Source organism: Mustela erminea, chromosome 1, assembly GCF_009829155.1.
Source record: "Mustela erminea isolate mMusErm1 chromosome 1, mMusErm1.Pri, whole genome shotgun sequence".
NCBI lineage: Eukaryota > Metazoa > Chordata > Mammalia > Carnivora > Mustelidae > Mustela > Mustela erminea.
The window spans coordinates 28,181,891-28,204,112 of NC_045614.1; the positions used below are offsets into that span (position 1 = coordinate 28,181,891).

The 22,222-nt window shown below is 43.8% G+C and overlaps 1 protein-coding gene and 1 long non-coding RNA gene across 8 annotated transcripts in view; one reads left to right on the forward strand and one right to left on the reverse strand.

The window, feature by feature from the left end:
• LOC116599402 overlaps positions 1-19,157 on the forward strand; it is a 313,606-nt gene extending 294,449 nt beyond the window's left edge. For both annotated transcript variants that reach the window (XR_004289354.1, XR_004289355.1), the window contains 3 exons: positions 864-948; positions 11,640-11,816; positions 18,565-19,157. This is a non-coding gene — a long non-coding RNA (uncharacterized LOC116599402). The remainder of the gene's footprint in view (positions 1-863; positions 949-11,639; positions 11,817-18,564) is intronic.
• Positions 1-22,222, reverse strand: part of FHIT (fragile histidine triad diadenosine triphosphatase) — a 1,423,921-nt gene that overhangs the window by 34,165 nt on the left and 1,367,534 nt on the right. The gene's annotated exons all lie outside the window — the stretch shown is intronic.

A 22,222-nucleotide genomic window follows, 5' to 3' on the forward strand; every position in this document is an offset into this window, starting at 1 on the left:
TGACGCCCAGTATGTTTTCAAGAAGCGTTGGTTAAGGGTGTTTTCCCTCCCAACATAGTACCTATATAAGTTCATCATTCCCATTTTCCGGATGAAACATCAGTCTCCTAGACACTTGAATCACTCAATCAACATCACATGGCTAATGAGGAACAGTAGTTGTCTGGATCAGAAATATAATTGGTGGGCTCCTCATGTACTCTTGGATCCCATTCTGTAAATTCTTGGCGACTTTCCTATGGTTCACATAGCACAGATGATAGAGCAGCCCAGAGAAAAAAACTGAAGTTGCAAGCACAGATCTACCTTCAAACCGGGATCAGGCTGGGGAGCCTCTTCTGAGGGGGGCAAATACATCTCAGGCAAGTTTTCGGTAAATAATCACTAATCCCCGACCCCTCACCCCAGGCTCCATTGTATCGGAGCTTTACTGGCTTTTTAATGGGTAGGAAATTGGTGAAGCAACAGGGACTAGAGATTTCTACCAGTTTGATTTCCTCAGGCCTCCTGTTTCTAGAAACACGCTCACCGAGAAATGAAATGAAACTCCTTCTGAAAGGGAGTTTCATGATGAAACAAAACTTTAGAAAAGGAAACATTTATTCAAAAAGCAATTTCCTAACAACAACAACAACAAAAGCAATTTCCTTGGCCAGCCATGTTCCGCAAGCCTTCCCACCACCGTGTCTTGGATATTGGTGTTTGACCGAGAATGTTCTCCTTTCTTCCCAGAGTGATGTCAGCTTTCGTACTCCGAATGAGGAAAGAGAAAAGGCGAGGGGCCAATTTCTGGTTTCTTTTGAATCTCCTGAACGTTTCGCTTCATATTTGCTCCTGCTACAATATGGCTTCTTTTTCTACAGGTCCCTTGCAGAATCTTTAGAAGCCCAGCCCAGGCAAGAGAGCTCTCCTTGAGGTGACCGCCTGGAGCGTCTATACTGCAGGAAGGTAAGCAGACACACAGCCCGAAGCATACCGCCATAGACACAGCCTCAGAGTCCTGCTCAGCACGCTGCTGCAGGGAGCAACCCCTAAGCCCTCAAGATAAAACCCATCGGGAAAAGCCAAAGAGGTTTATGGAGTGGGGGATGCACAATCCAGCACCCGCCACCCCAAGCATTAGAAGCTCATTTCTTTGCAGAACTCATTAAATTACTCAACAAATCATGGTAATATGTCTATGACATGGTATTACCCTGTGCGATGGTGAGCAAGCTGGACAAGGTTTAGTGCCCTCGAGAGGCTTACATTTGAGGAGAAAAAGCAGATAATTAGGAAGTAATCAAATCGGTTACTACCCTCCCAGGGAAACAACAGAAGTACATTAGACAGTGTGGGCAGGATAGACTGCTCTGTTGAAGTGACAAGGAGGCTTGAGAAGGATCAGCAAGGGCTCAGACCCAGCGGAAGCACAACAGTATGTGTGCAATCTGTGCACTGGCTCAAGACCAGTGACAGGAGCAGAAAGAGGAAATGGCTAAAGAAGGGGCTAGTCCCCTTCCCTTTAGCACTAGATGCACAAGTGCTAACTGAGGGATTGGCTGATTCCATCACATCATGCTGGCTGGGCACCTATTTTTGCTGGGCTCTGAAGAATCCTAATCAAGTGAAGATGTGCAAAGTCCAGACTCCGTGAGCTGAAGGTAGAGAGGCCAGCTGGACTCGCTGGGCCCAGCTTTCCCTCTGAGATAGGACAAGGCCACACTGTGGCTTGAGTTCTGCTTATTGGGCCTCTACCTGTTATTAATACCAAGACCTCCTGATAGGGAATTTTCCATGGAAAAGCAAGCAAGCGGCAAGCTATTTGCACAAGCAGTTACCACCTTGGAGCAGCAAGGACACAGGCTGACCTCGACAGTGGCTTTCTGAATGTTCACCGTATGTTTGGCAGAGCTAAAAGGGCTACGCCAATGCCATCTGGCCAGGTGCCTGGCACCGGGACCCCCATGTTGGCAGATGAAAAATGACAAACATAAAATCTATATTCCAAGGGTACTCACCACTCCCCTGGACTGGTCATGAATTTCTTCTTTTCACAAGGTAATCATTCTGCCTCTGGTTATGAAGCCACACCCCACAAAGCTGCTACATGCCCATTGAAAGTAACGTGCCCTCTGTTATTCACAAGCCCATTCACTTCTCCTGGAGCCCTGCCAGTGCCCTTCAAAGCCTGGCGGTGTGAGTTGCACAAATAAATTAGGAGCCAACCTTTCCCGAATGCCTTTCTCTATTTCATTTAAAAACCTCCTTTAATGAAGACGTAAAGTCTTAGATGCTGCTGAAACGCTAAGCTTACCATGCGTGACAGCAGATCTTTGTCACAAAGGATTTCAAATGCCTTAAAAAAAAAAAAAAAAAAAAAGAATACTTGAAAGAAACTGAGATTTCCTTGTTAGAGGCTCAACTGCTCATTTTATATACCCTATAAGTGACCATAATCCAGAAATCAGTACAAAAAAACAGATGTAAGCCAACTGCAAACATACACACGTAACAGCTTCACCATAGCGAATACTTAAAATGCAATGCCAGGCTTGGGATTATTTCGAAGCATCAGGCTAGAAAAGAGATACCTTCACCTTTTCCAGCTTCCTGCTGTGCATCTAACTTCTCATTTATTTATTACTGAGATGCTCAAGAGGTACTATAGAAAGCGCCAAGCCTGGGATTTATACTTACATTTATTGATACACTATTTATATAAATTTTGTATGAGAATTCAGGCTTGACTCATGTATATATGTGTGTGTATATATGTATGTATGTACATCTATATATGGCTTGATTTTAAATGTCATTGTTAGGAGTTATAAGTTTGTGAATGAAAAACCCATAAAAATCTTTTAAGAGTCCTAATCTTTTAATTAATCTCACCTCAGTGTTGCTCAGGGGTTTAAAGGAGCCTGGTTGCTTTTTAAAGGATAAAAGATCAAAATGCCTTAAAGTAGCTTCTTAAAATTTCAGGTATCTGTTTAAAGTCCCAGAAACAAATATTTGAAAAATGCTTGTTCCTAGAATCAGGGTCTGAAGCCAATATTTACAGTTCTCCAGTCCAAATATCCAAGGGGTACTCACGCACTGGCTTGAGATTTTACCCTGCCTTGAGACAACAGGACCCCGACTGACGAGGGTCAGTACCAAGAAGCCTAAGTCTGATTCTCCCTTCCCCAACCTCTGCACATATATCTCAGCTTCAGCTTTATGTCTTAGCTTCAGGTCACACAGCACGAGATCAAGTTCACATACAAATACCACTTTCAAATGTTGAAGAATTTGAGCTACACCAGAATCTTGTGATTCCACGGCCTGGAGACCCTCGGGATCCCCATGGCAGTGCAGGTGAGAGCACCTGCACTGTTGCAACACCCTCTTCGGAAGACAATTTGGCTTGATCTCCTAAAGCTGACATTCACAACACCCTGTGACCCGCCAGTACTATCTCCAGGTATATACTCGAGAGAAAAGTTTCTCACATGTCTGAGAATGTACAAAGCAGCTCTAATTAAAACAGCCAAAAACTGGAGGTGACCAGCGTTCTTCAGAAAGTAGATGAATAAACTGTGATATATTCACATAATGGAACATTATACAGTGATCAAAAAATTGTTTGAAAGAGACAATTAGCCCCTATGGACAAATCTTAACATATAATGAAGGAAACAATAACTTCTAAAAGGTAATATGCAGCAGGATGCCTTTTTTTTTTTAAATAAAGTTAAAAAGCAACTTAAAAATACATCCTTTTTAAAAAATGCACAGAGATGCCTAAAACTATGTAAAAAGAAGTGAAGCAATGAGACCATGAGATTCAGGGTGATGGGTAACTGTGGGGGGGAAGGGTGGGGTGTGGGCTCATTGTGCAGTTAGGTGTGGGGCATCAATATCGTAGCTTTTGTACTGAGTGATGGGCTTGCAGATACCCAGTTGTTCAGTGGAACTTCATCAATGGAGGCCACGAATGAAAACAAACTTGGGCATCCTTGGGCAACATGCAGTTTATGCCATAGGATGACTGCAATTTCCCTCCCTATGGAAATCCAGCTCCCATTTGGAGAACCTCGGTTAGAATTACAGCATAGTAGCATTTGCTATGTAAGAGCACTGAAGTTATTAATTGGATTCCAGATGTCTGAAATTGATGTATCCCTTCACTGAATCCCCCTTAGGATCTATTTTGGGTGTAACACTTCACACGGGATGCTGTTCTTAATTAAAACTGCTCTGCCTTAAGAGCTTTATGTGTGCGAGATAGTCATCCAAACATTCTCCTCTCCATAAATTTCCTCTTATGTCCTATTTCCGAAGCAAAAGTAATACTCGCCTGGGTTTTAATAAACATGTCTGCAGTGGTAATATAAATTTCACAGGCTTTCTACATTTCATTATCTCTTTTAGTCCTTTTCTTCGTGCTGATTCTCAGACCAGGACTGCATTGGACGGGTGTTGCATCCCGTTGCCATTTCTGTTTCCCACGTTGGGGGCAAGAAGTAGTAAGCTGACTGCTATTTGGGTAGGAAACACAGACAAGATGTTGAAAAAAGCCATTAATTTCTAAACTGTTTTGCTTCTCTCCCTCTTTAATTTTTGATTTTGGCAATAACGGTCTAGTTCATTGACATATGATTGAAGCATCGTAGCCAAGTTACCAGTCCAAGATCTATGAGTGTCCCTGTAGGGTTACTCAGACTGTATGTACCAGATGCCAAAATTAAAGAATTATAAAATACCAAATATTTGGCATTCCAGGAGCAAAACAAAAACAAAAAACAAACAAAAAGACCTGTTGATGGACTGTTTTTTTCACTTTGCAAGTAGTTATTTGGGCCTTGGGTTGAGAGAAGACTCTTCAACTTATAAAGGGAGTCAGATTCTGGACTTAATCCTCCAGCCAAATGGCAACTAAATCACAAGGAACAAATACTGTTGCGTGGAAAATGGACCCCTGGCCAAAGGAAAGATGTTCTTGGTCCAATGCCAGGGAACTTCTGCTCTAGGGAAGTGAAAACATCAAAGGAAGGGAGCCCAAGAAGAGTAACGGTATAATTATATTGTTATTATTAATGGATTTTTACTGAGCATGCACTAAGTGCCAGACACCAAGTATTGGTACAGAGACAATTGCATTTAACCCTTATTGAACAGCCCTCGTGCTGTCTTCTCCTTTTTCAGGTGAGAAAGTTAAGATCAGAGATGTGACCCTGTGGCTCGCAGGTGGCTGGGTCTCCAGGGCCATTCCCTAAAGCTGCAGGCCTCCCTCGTAGAACAGTATCTGAGTCTGCTCAACAATGGGGACTAAGGTCAAGTGTCTAAATTAAAGCACTTTTTCAAGCAGAATCTCATTGGATCCACTTTGGGGTAGGCAGAAGCATAATACTGCTGTCCCCATTTTATAGAAAAGGAAAAAAAGGCCCAGGAAGATTAAGTGAATTGTGGGGGTCTTTTCTGCAGTCTTAGATGAAAGCCTTGGCCTGTTTCTCTACTAAAAAGGATCCTCAATGAAATCGAATAGAAGTGACTTGAATCTAGATTTTGAAGCAGAACATCACAGTGGAAGGATGATATATTGGGGCCTCTCTTACTTAAAAAGTATAAATTAAATTCTAGATTATGGCCCAGGGCAGACTTCCAACCCTTGCTATCAAATGCTCTGGTCCTGAGTTAACTGGCCTTCGACAAGCTTTCTTAGTATGATAGGCCCTTATTGACCATGTCACTCCCTCTCTCAACCTTCTGCAGCCTCTGTGCCTACCCTGTTTAAGCGAGAGTGGCTCTTTCAACAATCTGCCTTGTTTGACCACTAGTCCTCTGCACATACTATTCTGTATAAGGAAGACATTTCTTCCCCTTCCTCCCTCAAGGCTGGCCCAGGCAGTCCTTTGATGTGTTCCGTCTGAGGACATGTACTGTGTTGTAAATACCTTACCCACTAGATTATACCTCCTATGAGGGCAAAACCATGTCTATTGCCAATATTCAATCTTCCCGTAACCTTTAAAAGAACGTCACATGGTTCAATCGAACACCTTAGTGAAGACCTTATAAAACCAGAGCTGGGTGCACAGTAGGTGTTCACTAAATACTTCCTGCCCAGCCAACCATAACAGATACTCAGAAGGGTGACACAGGTATAGCCATCCTCAGTCCTCAGAGAAGGGTTTGATTATGTTTTCCCAAACAATTGTTCTAATACTAATGCAGGAACAGAGATACATTGTAAGAACGATACAGAACAAAAAAGATTTCTTGGTAGCCCTCATCAATCTGAAATTTAACCACATTTTCTTAATCAAAAATTTTGTGCAACAGTAAACTTAGGATGAATCTGAGGAGATAGCCAAATGTTGAGGGTCCTTAGTCTTTGCACATGGATCCCCAGTGGCATTTCTTCCCTCTTACAAAAATAGTGAGAGAAAGCCAAACAGCAAGCAGAAGGGCAAATGAAAGGTGTGTTTATTGTCTGCACAGAGAGCAGCATCCTTACCTTCTCTGTGACCCATAATGAATGACAATTTCCTCATTTCAAAGCCTGGAAAATTACCAAGGAAGAGGACCTCTGTTGTCTGACACCTAATCATCCTTTGAAGGAGAAGCTTGAGAGAAATGGAAAGAACACAGAGCAGAGACTATGGTGTGGAGTATGCTCTGGGTGGTCAGTGAGTACCTATGGCTATCTCCCCTTCCTAGGCCAGCCCTGTGGTGACAGCCACCCATTTCACAGCGGGTGAGGGGAACATCTTGAAGAAGACTGGGCATGATGTCTTTCAGTTTCTATCGTGTTCCTTCTCGTTGTGGGCATTCTTCTACGTGGCTTCCTAATTGTACACGTGCACATGCTGTGTCAAATGGAGTTTCCATTGCCTCTGCTTGCTGCATATTACATTTTTAATCAGTATATATAATTACTTACCACAGGCTGCCAGGCCAGATTTTCTAAGCATTAGTCTAATTAACTTAAGCTTGATAATTATGTTTCAGATACCATAGCTGTACACACGGAATTTGCAGATTATGCTGCCAGCTTATTTGATTCCAATAACGTGTTTTCTCAGACAGAGTTAGTTTTGATTTTTTTTTTTAATGGGCATCTGATAACTATTTAGGTTTCAGAGTTTTTCCTCAAATAAAATCATTGTGCTATTTAAGACAAGCTTCTCAAATAATTAATGCAGACTGGACTGAAATAGTAGATTCCTGTGTATTTTTACACACACAAATCTAATTTTTACTAATTTAAGCTCAGGCTGAGGAAATATTAAAGTATAAAATATTCTGATAGTCAAGTGGCAGAACCTTCCATGTTTCAACTGGTCTATGCTTTGTCTTTTCCCTTTACATTTACTTGCCCTCTAGTTGATGAAAAATGAGAAAAAAGGAGAGGCAGAAGAAACTGAAAACCTCCAAGACTTGGAGGTGAGAAATTAGGGCATGATAAATTCCTTTATGAATAATAAGCAATGGTACTGGGGGTTGTTAAGTGCCAGGCACTACGTTAAACCCTTTTTGTAGATTATTTCATCTAATCATCTGCAGACCCTATGTGGTAGGCATGTGTTACAGATCGAGTTGTGTCCTCCTTTCCCCCCAAAGATATGTTCAATTTCTAAGCCCCAGTACCTCAGAATGTAACCGTGTGTCTTTATAGAGGCAATCAAGTTGAAATAAAGTCGTAAGAGTGGGCTTTCATGCAGTAACACTGGTGTTCTTATGCAGTGGGAAAGTTTGGACACAGCCATGCACACAGAAAGAATGCCATGTGAACATGAAGGCGGAGACTGGGAAGATGGTTCTACAAGCCAGGAAATGCCAGAGATTGCCGGCAAAATACCACAAGCCAGGACAAAGTTATAAAACAAATTCTCCTTCAGAGTCCTCAGAAGGGACCAATCCTGCTGACACATTGATTTCAGACCTCTAACCTCCACAATTGTGAGAAAACACAGTTGCTTCACTGGGTTTAAGCCACCCACTTGGTGTTGCTTTGCTATGGCAGCACTAGCGAATGAATACGGTATGCACGGCCTTACTCCCCATCTTACTGAGGCTCAGAAAAGTTATGGAAAGTGTCCAAGGCCACACAGCTGTCACACAGCAGGGATGGAGTCCACAATGGGGCCTTTCTGGTCCCAAGCTCAGGCCCTTGACCTTATCCACAACCCAGCCATAAGCTACTTGTCTAGGAGTGGGGAGAGAAGCAATGCTACAGGTCCTGAAAGTGGCTAATGTGCTGTGAGCATTTTATTGCTTCTTCATTAAGAGTAAGACTGAGGTGGCACATGTTTCCAAGACTATAGACAGTTGCTTTCATTTAGAACGAAGAATGCATGCTAGAAATCTCTACTTCCTAGCTTCTGAGGGCAACAAAACAGAATGTGTCTTTTCTTATAGTGATGGCATCAACGCAGTTTTTTCTCTTCCCACTTCGAACAGAAGAGAATAATAGACCAAACGATCAGCTGCCACTATGTAAGGCATAGGAGGAAACAACAAATGAAATAGCCACTCTATTCAATCCACAGAACCAGAGAGGAAAGGACAGGTAGGTTTTCCCAAGACGCGGTGACGGAGGGAAAGAGCAGGAGTTGACAAGCCTGCTCCATAAAGGCCACAGCCATGGACTAAGAATAATTTTTGGGGAGAGATGCAACCTTGGTTCAAGACAGAAAGCAGAGGAATGGGAAGGAGGAAAAAAAAAAAAAAAAAGAAGAAGACGACGACACTTTTCTAAGAATGTCCGTGGGAATGATCCAACAGAAAGCTTGACACCAGGCAAAGGAAGGAAGCGTCACATGCACTGAGGGCCTGTTACGCCTGCTGTGTGTAAGACACTAAAACCATCTAAATCCCCCCAGGAATCTGCAAACTGGAGGCTATCACCCCCATATGATCAGATACAGGGGCTCTGAGCATGGAAATGGTTGGCTCAGGTCAAATCACTCGTAATGCCTCGATGGAAGAACAACATAAAGGGGCTGCAAGGAGAGCCACTAAGGCGGAGTCGTTAGAAGAACTGCCTTTCTCCTCCTTGACCAGCAGCGTTGAGGGATCTATCAGTATGTGCACAAGCTTACACTTAAGACACGGGCTGCTCCTTACTGAGAGTTTTCACAAATGACATCCAAGCTCCTCTAGAACAGGGGTTCTTACCATTTGGGGGCATGTCAAGACCTTTGGGAATCTGATCAAAGCTATGACTCCTTTCCCTAGGGAAAAAACATGCGCATACAAACACAATCTTTACATGAACCTTCGGGGGGGGGGGGGAGGGTAATCGTGGGTCCCAGCTTAAAAACCACAATGGTTACACTTAAATCGCCAAGGACCCCAGCAATGTCATAATGTTACAGAAACATGTACGGTGCCGTGGTACACCTTGACTGGGAAAACGCCTCTCCTCCAACCCCGGCTCGTATTTCTGTAAAGCATGTGTTTCCCCCGCTGCGGGGGAGCTGTACTGTGCTTTGCTCACCTTTATTCACCTGGTACCTCAGTGCCCCCTGAGCCAGTTAAGTATGAAGTCAACGTTAAGTGAATTTTTAGAAGGCCTCAACTTGATGCCTGGCACTCCCTGCAAGCCACAGTGCTTCCCCTCCTTGGATCTCCCTTTCATCACCTATACTATTAAATGGAAATCCTACCACTACTAGCCCTGCTTTTTCTGAAGGGCTTTGGAAGGAACATGTGCAATAATACAAGTGAAAGCAATTTCTGATAGTAACAGCGAGCGCCTGTTGCTTGCGGACCCTGTTTCGTGCACTCTACCCGTCTTCACTACTCCTTGTTACTAACCTGGGAGGGTGGCACTACCTATCTCCATTGAACGCAGAGGAAGCTGAGCCCAGAGAGGTCTGAGGACTAGCATAAGAAGGCCCAGGGCTGGGATGCAAACACAGGCCGCCGGGGCCCGCACCAGCCCTTCTTGACCACTGGGTGGCGCGTCTCTCTCCAGACTGGGCAATGCCATACAGGTGTCTGAAGCTGTTAGGACAAGGAGGCGCGATGGCCCCTCTAGTAACATAGCAGAGCTGGGGTGGGATTTCGGGAGGCTTGACAGGAAGACCACTGGAGGAGCTCATTGTTAGGACCACAACCAGTTGACATCTCGAGCCACATTAACAGACCTGAGTTCCTCTGGTGGAACCAGCCTCACCTGTGAGGTGGCTCTTCTGTGAGAGAAGCACCTGCCCTTCCCTCTTAGGCTCCCCCAGCACCCTGCACGCGTTTTCAGCCCTGGGTGGAGGCGAGACAGGTATTGAGGAAGGGGGCAGCCACTTCACGTTGGGCCTGGGGTTTGCATACCATGGGTGGAGAGCCACGGCCCCTTCTAAAATCTATTAGATTCACACGGACTGAATGTGCCAACCCCCACGAACACACCTGCAGGCCACTCAGCCTGTAACTCAGCTGCTGTGCCCACTGAGCACATGCCACACCACACAAAGTCCTTTCTTTCCTATCTCTGACAAAAGACTTCCCTCCTCTGATGTTGAGTCGGAGAGCTCCTACCTGGAAAGTTTCCAAGGAGTGCACACCCAGATGGACCTTGAACGGAATGCCACATATTCTGCAAGACCCAATCCTCACTGCCAAGCACTCAGATGGCCACAGCTGGAGACAGAGCAGTGGCCAAGCCCCAAGCCTGTCCTCTCAGAATTCACAACCCTGTGGGCCACCCAAAAAACAACCTGGCACTTATGAAAAGCATGGACAGTGCTGTGACGAGGGAAATCTGGGCAACCGTGGAGCACTGAGAGGGGAATGAAGCTGGCTGGGGGAAGAATGGCAGGCAAGGGCTCCCAAAGTCTGTATATCTGCCTGCCTTTACATTGGAACAGAAACCCAAGACAACATACCCAGTGCTCAGTGCCGGCATGCATTAGAGGACTTAATCGAAAACATCTAGAGCATGAATAGAGCATCTTCTCCCAGTGTTCTTCTCTGTCCTGCTCAGCCTCTGGGTTTCCATTTGAATGTAACCACTTTAAAGAGCCTTCAGGGCCTCCCTTGCATCACCTGCCCCCTCAGGTCCATTCCTCCTTCAGAGGGACAGTCTGCAAAGCCTTCCCACCCCAAGTCCACTGCTGACCAATATCATCTGGGGGCTCTTATGAATATGGAATCTTGGGCTCCAGCCTGGACGAGTCTTCAGCACTTTACCACTGCCTTATCCAGCACAGTCGCCACCAGCCCCAGGTGGCCCCCAGACACTTGAAACATCGCTAGTCTGAGCTGAGACCCACGCTACATGTAAAACGCATACCACCTTTAGAATACTTAGTGCAGGGCACCTGGGTGGCCAGTGAGTTAAGCTTCTGCCTTCTGCTCAGGTCATGATCCCAGGATCCTGGGATTGAGTCCTGCACGGGGCTCCCTCTCCTCTGCCCCTCCCCACTGTTTGTGTATGCTCTCTCTCTCACACACACTCTTAAATCTTTTTAAAAAGACTTAATGCAAAAAAGAACGTGAATTATCTCAATATTATTTTATACTGGCTACCTGTGAAAATAATATTTTGTATATTTCGGGTTAGAGATATTAAGGTTTTTTTTTTTTTTTAGTTTTTTTTTTTTTTTTTTTTAAATCATGGCTACTCTAAGGTTTTCTATTTCAAAATTAACTGACATTGTATTTATATTGTACAGGGCTGCTTTAGAAAATGAGAAGGATAGCAATCAGGATCTGGAGTCAGCAAACTGGAATGGACGGGGCAAATCAGGCCCCCTGCACCCCGATACACACACTTCCATCAGGACACATTGCTCTCACTCCTTGTACGTGCGATGTCTATGACACTTTCTGTGCTCCAAGGGCAGAATCAGGTAGGTGCAACAGAAACTGACCAGCTGGCAGAGCCTAAAATATTTACTGCCTGGCCCTTTACAGGAAAAGATCGTGGCCTATCATCAAGAGCACTGGTTCAGGGGTTCAGGTTGTCACCCCCCTTCCAGCACCTGAGGTTGGGTAAGATCCTTCATTGCCTGTGCCACAGTGTCTGCAGCTGGAAACAGGGATGGGAGTACCTCCCTCACAGAACAGATACAAAGATTCGATCAGTTGATGCATGTGAAATTCTTTGAGGCTTTGTACCGACTAGGTTCTCAGTAAACATTAACCATCTTTGCCATCACCATGAGCAATGATCACAGGCTATAATTACACTTTTTTGCTTTGTTACCTTCTTTCTTTTGTGTCACCCCACCAAAATTAAAAACCCTAGGGAAGCACAGACAGTTTCTATCTTGATCCTGCTACTTCACTGGGAGCAGTTTCTGGGGCAGAGTGGAAACTCAGTAAGTATCAGTTGAATAAAAGAGGTACAGAGGAAAGTACTTTGCCCAAGGCTGCCTGACCAGTCATTTGCCAGGACTTGAACTTGGTTCTTTCTTTTCCCCAATCTCTTAACTTCTCCTGCTACACCAAGAGTGGTCTCTAGACCAGAAGTGCCATTGTCACCTAGGGCCTTGCTAGAAATGCAGATTCTTAAGCTCTATACAAGGCCTGTTGAATCAAAAACTATTTTTAACAATATCCAAGAATGTCTGAGAGATTTGTGACATTTGTGAAGTGCCACTCTGGGCTGTCATTCCCAGTTAAGACTCCCTGTTCACTCAACGAAGTAATCAATGTAGTATCAGTCTTTCCACTGAGCCCTCTGTTCAGGCCCCCTAATACCAGGACTGATGATTTATATTCACCCCACTGAAGGTCTGGGGGCATTCAGGGTCTGCGGTAAATGTCACTGTGCTGTGTCAGGAGGTGCCCTTTCTCCTGCCAGGGTTGGACCACTACAATGCTGGGGTGAACTCCCTGCACAGAAATCTGCTTAATTTTCCATACTGGCCTCTAATGACCAGGCCACAAGCCCTAGGGATGCGTTGATGAAGATCAACTCCTAAATCATCTCCCTCTGGGTACCAACATCAGTGAATTCATTCCCTTCTGCATTTTACACACCAGTGGGAGCACCACCAAAATAAACAATCCATCCCCACATTTAATAGCTCAGGCACCTTCCTTTTGAGTCCACAAATGAAAGCAAATCATCCCCTACTCATGTTAAAAAACAAAAGAAAACAAAAAACCAAAAACACACAATTAAAATTCTCCCCACACTATTCTGGCTTTCTTACTTACTGTCCAGCTCTAAGACCCTAGGTTCCTCACCTATTTTCTTGGAAATGGTCTATTATGTGGCACTTGAGAGGATGAGGGTGTTTAAAATTAGCACAAAACCTTACAATGGGTTCCCATTTGTCACAGCAAGAAATTTCAAACTGTGGCCATCAGATGAACATTTTAAATTAGAAAAAGACTGATTAGCATAATTCTTAAGGGTCGGAATTCTAAATCCACAGATGGCCTCTGAGAGGGTTGACGAGGCAGAAAGGAGATTAGGATAAATCTAATTAGTCAGGGGTGTTCCCGTTTCTCAAGTCCAGTGGTGAGGGATGGAGAAGACGAGATGGATGGACAGATGGATCTAACGAAGCCCCATTAAAGTCTTTTTGATTCCCACTCACGGTGAGAGAACACATTACCCCATTAATGGTTCTGGAAGCTAACGCAGTCCAAGTTTGGCACTGTGACCTCAGAAAATGAGTTTGAATTGCCTGCCCAGCTCTTTGCACACATCCGCAGGATGTAAATGAGCCTGAAAACTCGATGCCTGCTGAGGGGCCATGCCTGCACGTGGGCTGGAAGCACCCACCCCCCAGCCTCTACCCACCTGAGGGAGCTGGCGCCTCCTGGCTGCTTTCGCAAGGTCCTCAGGCTGGAGTCCCGCAGCGTTTCTGCTCCTTCTGTGCTACAACTTGGACCTGTCCTAGGAAATGTGCTGTGGTTTGCATAAGTCCCCGGTGTTACATGCTGATTCCAACCACTGTTGTTCTCTTCACTGGGGCTGATGGCTACACACTATCACCATCCCAGGCTGATTAGGGATAGGAGGACAGGGCGAAACACAGGGCCCTTTTCTTGAGGAGCTCACGCCTCAGTCCCAGCGATGTGAGAGAGTAACAGCACAGTTTTGCAGGCTACGTGCCAGATGAAGGTGTGACGGGCTCTGACAGCTCAGAGAATGAGGTGGAGACAGTGGTGGCCTCTCAGGGCAAAGTCATCAGTGCTTGGCACTGATGTAGGCACATTTCATACGGTATTTCATTTAATTTTTGAAACCACCCTGTGTGGTAGGTCCTAGTACCATCCCTATATTACAGAGAATACTGTAGTATAAAGAGGTTACGGCCCCAACAAGTAGCAGAACTAAGAGACAATTTCAGGCATCCTTCCTCTACAGTTCATATTCTAAAGCCCCGTAACTGGCATTCTTTGGCCCCGTCCTCCAGTCACACGTAGAATAAAATCTAACCCCCCTATTCCCGCCGACGTCATCTTGCTCTCATCTGTCCCATACTCTCTGTGTTCCAGCCACGCTTTCTAAGTACTCCAAGGGTGGTCCACATCAGGCCCTTTGCATTTGTAGTGCCCTCTGTCTGGAAGGTTTTCCTGCATTATCATATCCAACCTAGAAACAACTACCTGTGGTTCGTAGAAATTTTCTTTACTCCCTTCCCACCCAGGCAATGTCATTCTGGGCCGTGGCTTTATAATATTTTTTAAGATATTTATTTATTTATTTATTTGACAGATCACAAGTAGACAGAGAGGCAGGCAGAGAGAGAGGAGGAACAGGCTCCCTGCTGAGCAGAGAGCCTGATGCGGGGTTTGATCCCAGGACTCTGAGATCATGACCTGAGCCAAAGACAGAGGCTTTAACCCACTGAGCCACCCAGGTGCCCCTAGGCCATGGCTTTAAAAACATCATCTCCTCCCAACAAACAAGAGCCCAGGGCCAGATGGCTTCCCAGGGGAATTCCACCAAACATTTATTTTATTTTTTTTTTTAAAGATTTCATTTATTTGACAGAGATCACAAGTAGGCAGAGAGGCAGGCAGAGAGAGAGAGGAGGAAGCAGGCTCCCTGCTGAGCAGAGAGCCCGATGTAGGACTCGATTCTGGGATCCTGGGATCATAACCCGAGCTGAAGGCAGAGGCTTTAACCCACTGAGCCACCCAGGCACCCTCCATCAAACATTTAAAGAAGAATTAATACACATTCTCCTGAAACTGTTCCAAAAAATAGAAATGGAAGAAAAACTTCCAAACTCATTTTATAAGGCCAGCATTACCTCGACCCCAAAGCCAGACAAAGACCCCATCAAAAAGGAGAATTACAGACCAATATCCCTGATGAACATGGATACAAAAATTCTTACCAAAATACTAGCCAAGAAGATCCAACAGTACATTACAAGAATTATTCACCACGACCAAGTGGGATTTATTCCTGGGCTGTAAGGTTGGTTCAACATCCACAAATCAATCAATGTGATACAAGACATTAGTAAAAGAAAGAACAAGAATCATATGATAATGCAGAAAAGCATTTGACAAAGTAGAGCATACTTTCTTGATCAAAACTCTTTTCTCAGTGTAGGGATAGAGGATACATACCTCAATATCATAAAAGTCATCTATGAAAAACTCACAGCAATATCCTTCTCAATGGTGAAAAACTGAGAGCTTTTCCCCTAAGGTCAGGAACATGGCAGGGATGTCCACTATCACCACTGCTATTCAACATAGTACTAGAAGTCCTAGCCTCAGCAATCAGACCACAAAAAGAAATAAAAGGCATCCAAATGGGCAAAGAAGAAGTCAAACTCTCATTCTTTGCAGATGATATGATACTTTATGTGGAAAGCCCAAAAAGACTCCACTCCAAAACTGCTAGAACTCATACAGGAATTCAGTAAAGTGTCAGGATATAAAATCAATGCACAGAAATCAGTTGCATTCCTATACACCAATAGCAAGACAGAAGAAAGAGAAATTAAGGAGTTGATCCCATTTACAATTGCACCCAAAACCATAAGATACCTAGGAATAAATCTAATCAAAGAGGCAAAGTATGTGTCCTCAGAAAACTATAAAGTACTCATGAAAGAAATTGAGGAAGACACAAAGAAACAGAAAAACATTCCATGTTCAAGAACAAACGTTGTGAAAATGTCTATGCTAACTAGAGTAATCTATACATTTAATGCAATCCCTATCAAAATACCATCAATTTTTTTTCAAAGAAATGGAACAAATAATCCTAAAATTTATGTAGAACCAGAAAAGACCCTGAATAGAGAAATGTTGAAAAAGAAAACCAAAGATGGTGGCACCACAATTCTGAACTTCAAGCTCTATTCCAAAGCTGTCATCATCAAGACAGTATGGTACTGGCATAAAAACAGACAGATAGATCAATGGAACAGAAGAGAGAGCCCAGAAATGGATCTTCAACTCTGGGGTCAACTAATCTTTGACAAAGCGGGAAGAATGTCCAGTGGAATAAAGACAGTCTCTTCAACAAATGGGGTTGGGAAAGTTGGGACAGCCACAGGCAGATAAATAAAACTGGACCATTTCCTTACACCACACACAAAAATAGACTCCAAATGGATGAAAGACTGCAATGTGAGAGAGGAATCCATCAAAATCCTTGAGGAGAACACAGCCAGCAACCTCGTTGACCTCAGTCTCAACAACTTCTTCCTAGAAACATCACCAAAAGGCAAGGGAAGTAAGGGCAAAAATGAACTATTAGGACTTCATCAAGATCAAAACTTTTGCACAGCACAGGAAACAGTCAACAAAACCAAAAGACAAATGACAGAATGGGAGAAGATATTTGTAAATGACATACAAGATAAAGGGCTAGTATCCAAAATCTATACAGAATTTATCAAACTCAACACCCAAAGAACAAATAATCCAATCAAGAAAAGGGCAGAGGACATGAACAGACATTTCTATAAAGAAGACATCCAGATAGCCAACAGACACATGAAAAAGTGCTCTACATCACTTGGCATCGGGGAAATACAAATCAAAACCACAATGAGATACCACCTTACACCAGTCAGAATGGCTAAAATTAACAAGTCAGGAAATGACAGATGCTGGCGAGGATGCAGAGGAAGGGGAACCCTCCTACACTGTTGGTGGAAAAGCAAGCTGGTGCAACCACTCTGGAAAACAGCATGAGGTTCCTCAAAGAGTTGAAAATAGAGCTACCCTACAACTCAGCAATTGCACTACTGGGTATTTACCATAAAGATACAAATGTAGTGATCCGAAGGGGAACATGCACCTGAATGTTTATAGCAGTAATGTCCGCAATAGCCAAACTATGAAAGAACCTAGATGTCCATCAACAGATGAATAGATGAAGAAGATTTGGTATATATATACACAATGGAATACTATGCAACCATCAAAAAACCACAAAATCTTGCCATTTGCAATGACGTGGATGGAACTAGAGGAATGCTGAGCAAAATAAGTCAATCAGAGAAAGACAATTATCATATGATCTCTCTGATAGGAATTTGAGAGGCAGGATGGGGATTCATGGGGGGAAGGGAGGGAAAAATGAAACAAGATGGGACCAGGCACGGATACAAAACACAAGAGACTCTAAATCTCAGGAAACAAACTGAGGGCTGCTGGAGGTGGGGGTGGGGGGAGGGAGAGGGTGGCTGGGTGATGGGCACTGGGGAGGTTATGTGCTATGGTGAGTACTGTGAATTGTGTAACACTAATGATTCACAGACCTGCACCCCTGAAGCAAATAATACATTATATGTTAATTAAAAAAAAAAAACACATTATTTCTGTGGCTCCCAAATTTATTTCTAGCCTGGAACTCTCTAATGAGTTCCAACCCTGTGTATTCAACAGGTTCCCTGACGACTGTTCTTGCATGTGCAGCAAAAACCTCATAATTCTTATAACCAAAGGAAAACACATGACTTGTAGTTTCCCATCCTGTGTTAATCTTTCCAGTAAATATCACTAATCATCCAGCTGGTTATTCAAGCCAAATACCAGGAATTCTTAGTCTCTGAGCCCTCCTAGTCTACTCCATGAACAAAATTGGCCTGCTGGATTTTAAAGTCATCCTGTCAAAGCTGGCCACTTCTCTTCACCTCCACTGTGCCATAATCTGTCATAAACCACTGTGATAACCTCCTAATTGGTCCCCTTGCTTGCCCCTCTGCCTTCTTTCAACCTGGCCTGGGGGATCTTTGGACAACTTAGATCATGGCGTTTCCTTCTCTAAGACTCTACAACCCTAATCTCATATAAGACCTCCAGGCTACTGCCTGCCTCTGTAACCACAGCTCCCTCTGCCTGTTCATCAATCCTCCAGGCCCACTGGCCTCCTGTCTATTTCCTGAGCATGTCAGGCTCATCTTAGACCCATGGCTTTTGCCATCACTATTTAATCTGCTTAGAAGACTCTCTGTCCTTAGGTTTCCCCGGACTTGCCTCTTATCCTTTAGTTATCAGCTGCGATATTCTTTCCTCGGTGAAGCCTTTTCTGATACCTCTACCCAAATTCATTTGCTCCAGCACAAATACCTTTATTGTATTACCCTATTTTATTTCCTCTCACTCTCTGGGATGAGGCATATTTGTGTGTTTACTTGTTTTTGTCTGTCTTTCCCCCAGGAATAACCTCTTTGAAGACCAGGGTGTGAGCTGGCTTGTTCACCACAATATCCCCCAGTGCCCAGAACTTTAAAGGGGCTCAAGAACATTTGTTTAGTAAAGAATACCATGTGGCTAACCTAACAAGATGCAAACGGAGATATTAAGATTGAAGACAGATGCTGCTCCTACCGTCGGCGGGGATGGAGGGCAGTTGAAGAACCAATGTGAAGGGAACTTCTAGAGACTGGGAGGAAGTCTAACACCTTTCCTCTGTTGAGTGACTGTTACCCATGAGACCCTAGGGCTACACACGTGAACAGACCACCATGGTCCCTGTCCTCATAGTGCTGGTGTTGTAGCACATTGTTTAAACCCTCCATCCCCATTTTAGGATAGGGCATGGGGAAGCCTTTTTTTTTTCTCTTTTTTTTTTTTTTTCTTTATGTAAAGGGCCAGATAGTAAATATTTTATGCTCTGCAGGTTTGCGATTTGTGTCACAAATACTCAACTCTGCTGGTGTAGTGCAAAAGCCATCACAAATGGCACAACATCATGGCTATGTTCAAATAAAACCTTATTTACAAAAGCAAGCAATGGGTCTGGTTTAGCACATGGCTAAAATTTGATAAACCTTGGCACAGGCTCTTCTTTGGTACATAGTTCTTCAGGCCTATCACACAGAAAAGTAGGCTTTGGAACAATCAGGGTCTCTTGTAGAAACATCTCCTCTGACACTCTCAGAAGACACTACATAGACCTGAGCAGTGGTCCTGTACTTCCTGTTAGTTTTCTGTACAGTCCACTAATCAACCAGCTTTTGTAAGAAACTCCATAATTATATGGAATGTACTTACCCTGATGAAGAATAACTGAGAATGGCTAAGGAGATGGTAGACTTGCCTCCACTGGGACAGGATAGGAGCCCCAGCATCATACCACTGTTGGAAAGGAGGAGGATGGGGACTTCTGCTTGGTTATACTGATCCCAGATTAAGGTAATAGCTTGGCATCACAATGACTTCAGTCAGGGAGGAAAGCTGTGTCCAAGTTTGCAGGTCTTCATAAAGCATTTGCCATTTAGCTGTTGGCTCATTAGCTTGGACATAACAAAGGATTTCTAGAAAGAAGATAGCATCATTGTGTGCTATTCTTGCTCTGGGGCACATTTGGCAACAACAGCTGAGATCAGAGAAGTAAATATTGTTCAGGGAAGAGGGATGGTTGCTCTGGACAGATACCAACAGCCAAGCAGCTGGAGACAACAGAATCAAACCTTCAGGTACATAAGCCATTTCTGGGCTATATGCACAGGTTGCCTTTGTGCTAGTTGTCTGCCTGGTTTCCAGGGAGCCTTCAATTAGGCTACTGAGCTGAGCTGATTTATACCTGTGCACTGCATCAGCTCCATTACCATTAACATAAATAAGCCTTTGTTACGGGGGAAGGCACAGAGAGTGTGGATGGTGGCTTCACTTCATGAAACATCCTTTTTTCAGGACACCAGTTTCTTCTGGATAGAAACTAGCTAAATTGCCCAAATAACATTAACATTAATACAAAACAATAGAAAGCCTCGATATTCTGAACTGGGGAGACTGGGTTAAACTTGCTTCAATTCCAAGAAAGCCTCAAATCAGCTTGCCTCTCCCTAGAGGCCCACCTCCCTAATTCCTTTTCCTCTGCCTCTGTGTCAGCCACACCTGGGGCACACATTAGGGCACAACCCTCAACTCAGCCAGCACAGAACACATCTGTTCCTTTGCTTACTGTGCTCCCAGCACTTAGCAACGTTCAAATAAATATGTGAGGAATAAACTAAGATAGGGAAACTCCCATCCCGTCAGAGTACAAGAATTCTGAAATGCATGGTCATAGGGGTACATGGTGCCCATTTCTATAGGAAGAGGAATAAATTCACTTTCATGGAAATACTCTAAGGCAGCGGGCAGGCTGTGCTAGGGCTTTTACCTGCCATGTCACTGAATGTCTTCAGCATCCCTGACAAGCAGGGATTTTTGACCAATATTTCACAGACCCTCTTACCATCTCCAATGGAGATAGCATCACTCACACAAATGCTACAGTGGGGATTCACAGAGATAGACTAGATACATAACATCTTTACCCAGCCTAGGATCTGATACATAAGTGTTTAGTAGATGGCAACTGTGGGATTACTATTGCTTGTCTTGTAACAGATTAAGAAATAGACATTGAGTGGGTTACAGGGATCAATCCAAGGTACAAAATGTGTCACAACTGGGATTTGGACCCAATGTATCTGGTTCTTTCTCTATTTACAGGAAGGAATAAGGAAAGTACACTGGTTCCATCTTCCTCTGTTCTTTGCCTTCTTAGCATGAGCCCCGGGAGGTTCAGAGTACTTCAAGATTGCTATAAATTCTACTCTGAGTGCTTCACAGAGGATCAGAAAATAGATTACATACCCACCTTACTTTCTACACTAGGTCTCTGTGATATGATATAAAGATAATTCTTTGTATAACAGAATACAGATCCCTTCCTCTAAAAAGTCCTTCCTGTACTGAATAGATGTTCTAATGTTGATTAAAGCAATTTCCACCTCATAGGTTAAGACACTTAAGGCTCTTTAAGGCATTTGCTGGGCTCCATTCTCTGGGTGCTGAGCAGAGCCTGGCCTAGAGTGGTATGTGGCATCAACCCTTCCATGGGTCACCAACACACAGCCAAAGGTCTTCAAAATGTATGGGCATCCTTGGAAAATAGAAGCATTTCTAGGCATGTGATTAACAAGCCAGAAAGGCCATGGCGCTTGACAGATAAGATGAGGCATTTCAGAAAGATAAGTCAAGATACATTTATGAGCTGAACGCATCCCTCAGCTTGCTTAGCTGTGCTACTTGGTTCATAAACCAGGGATTAAGTCCATTTTCATTTCAACTTTCTCTTTCACCTTTAAGCAACCCCTAAGGTTTCCAGAGAATTTTGCTTGACCTTTAGCTAAAGTTCAACCTCTACCAAGTTACCAATTTTGGATGGTCCCTGGGTGATCACTTAAGACAGATTTCACTATAATTCAAGGCAAGGATAATCCCTGGCCTAAAAGTTCACAAAGGAAGGATTCCCAGTGGTCTCAGGGATGGCAAAAGTTATGATTCAGTCCTGCTAATGAATTGGAGTGATATTCTCATTGTGTGTTATTGATCAGTGAAGTCAGTCTGGATGCATTTGCTGGACATTGAGCCCAGGGTGTGTGTGTGTGTGTGTTTTTGTTTTTTTTTTTTTTTTTTTTTACCTTCATCTGCTCCCAAATGAGGATTCCCTCGGTGGACCCTTTAAGCTGAACTCCAGGAAGAAGCTATAGTCCATGGGAGGGGTCCTTTAGGAATTGTCATTTACTTCCGAAGTTATGATAGGAATGTTAAACCCATTAATGGACTTTGGTGGGATATCTTTACTACAAAGCACATATGCCTTAGATCTATCTCACACCAGCTTTCAGAGACTTCCAGCAACCCTCAGAGGAAATGTGGAGGTGAACAATGAAGAGAAAATCAGGCCTTTTCAATTTGCAGTGAAGAATGGGGCTATGAAGTTGTTTAGTTCTTACATATCCTGACTTACTTTGTCTACCAGATCTGCCTGATTCCTAACTATATGAAAGTCTTTCAGTATGCCTATATATTTAATCAG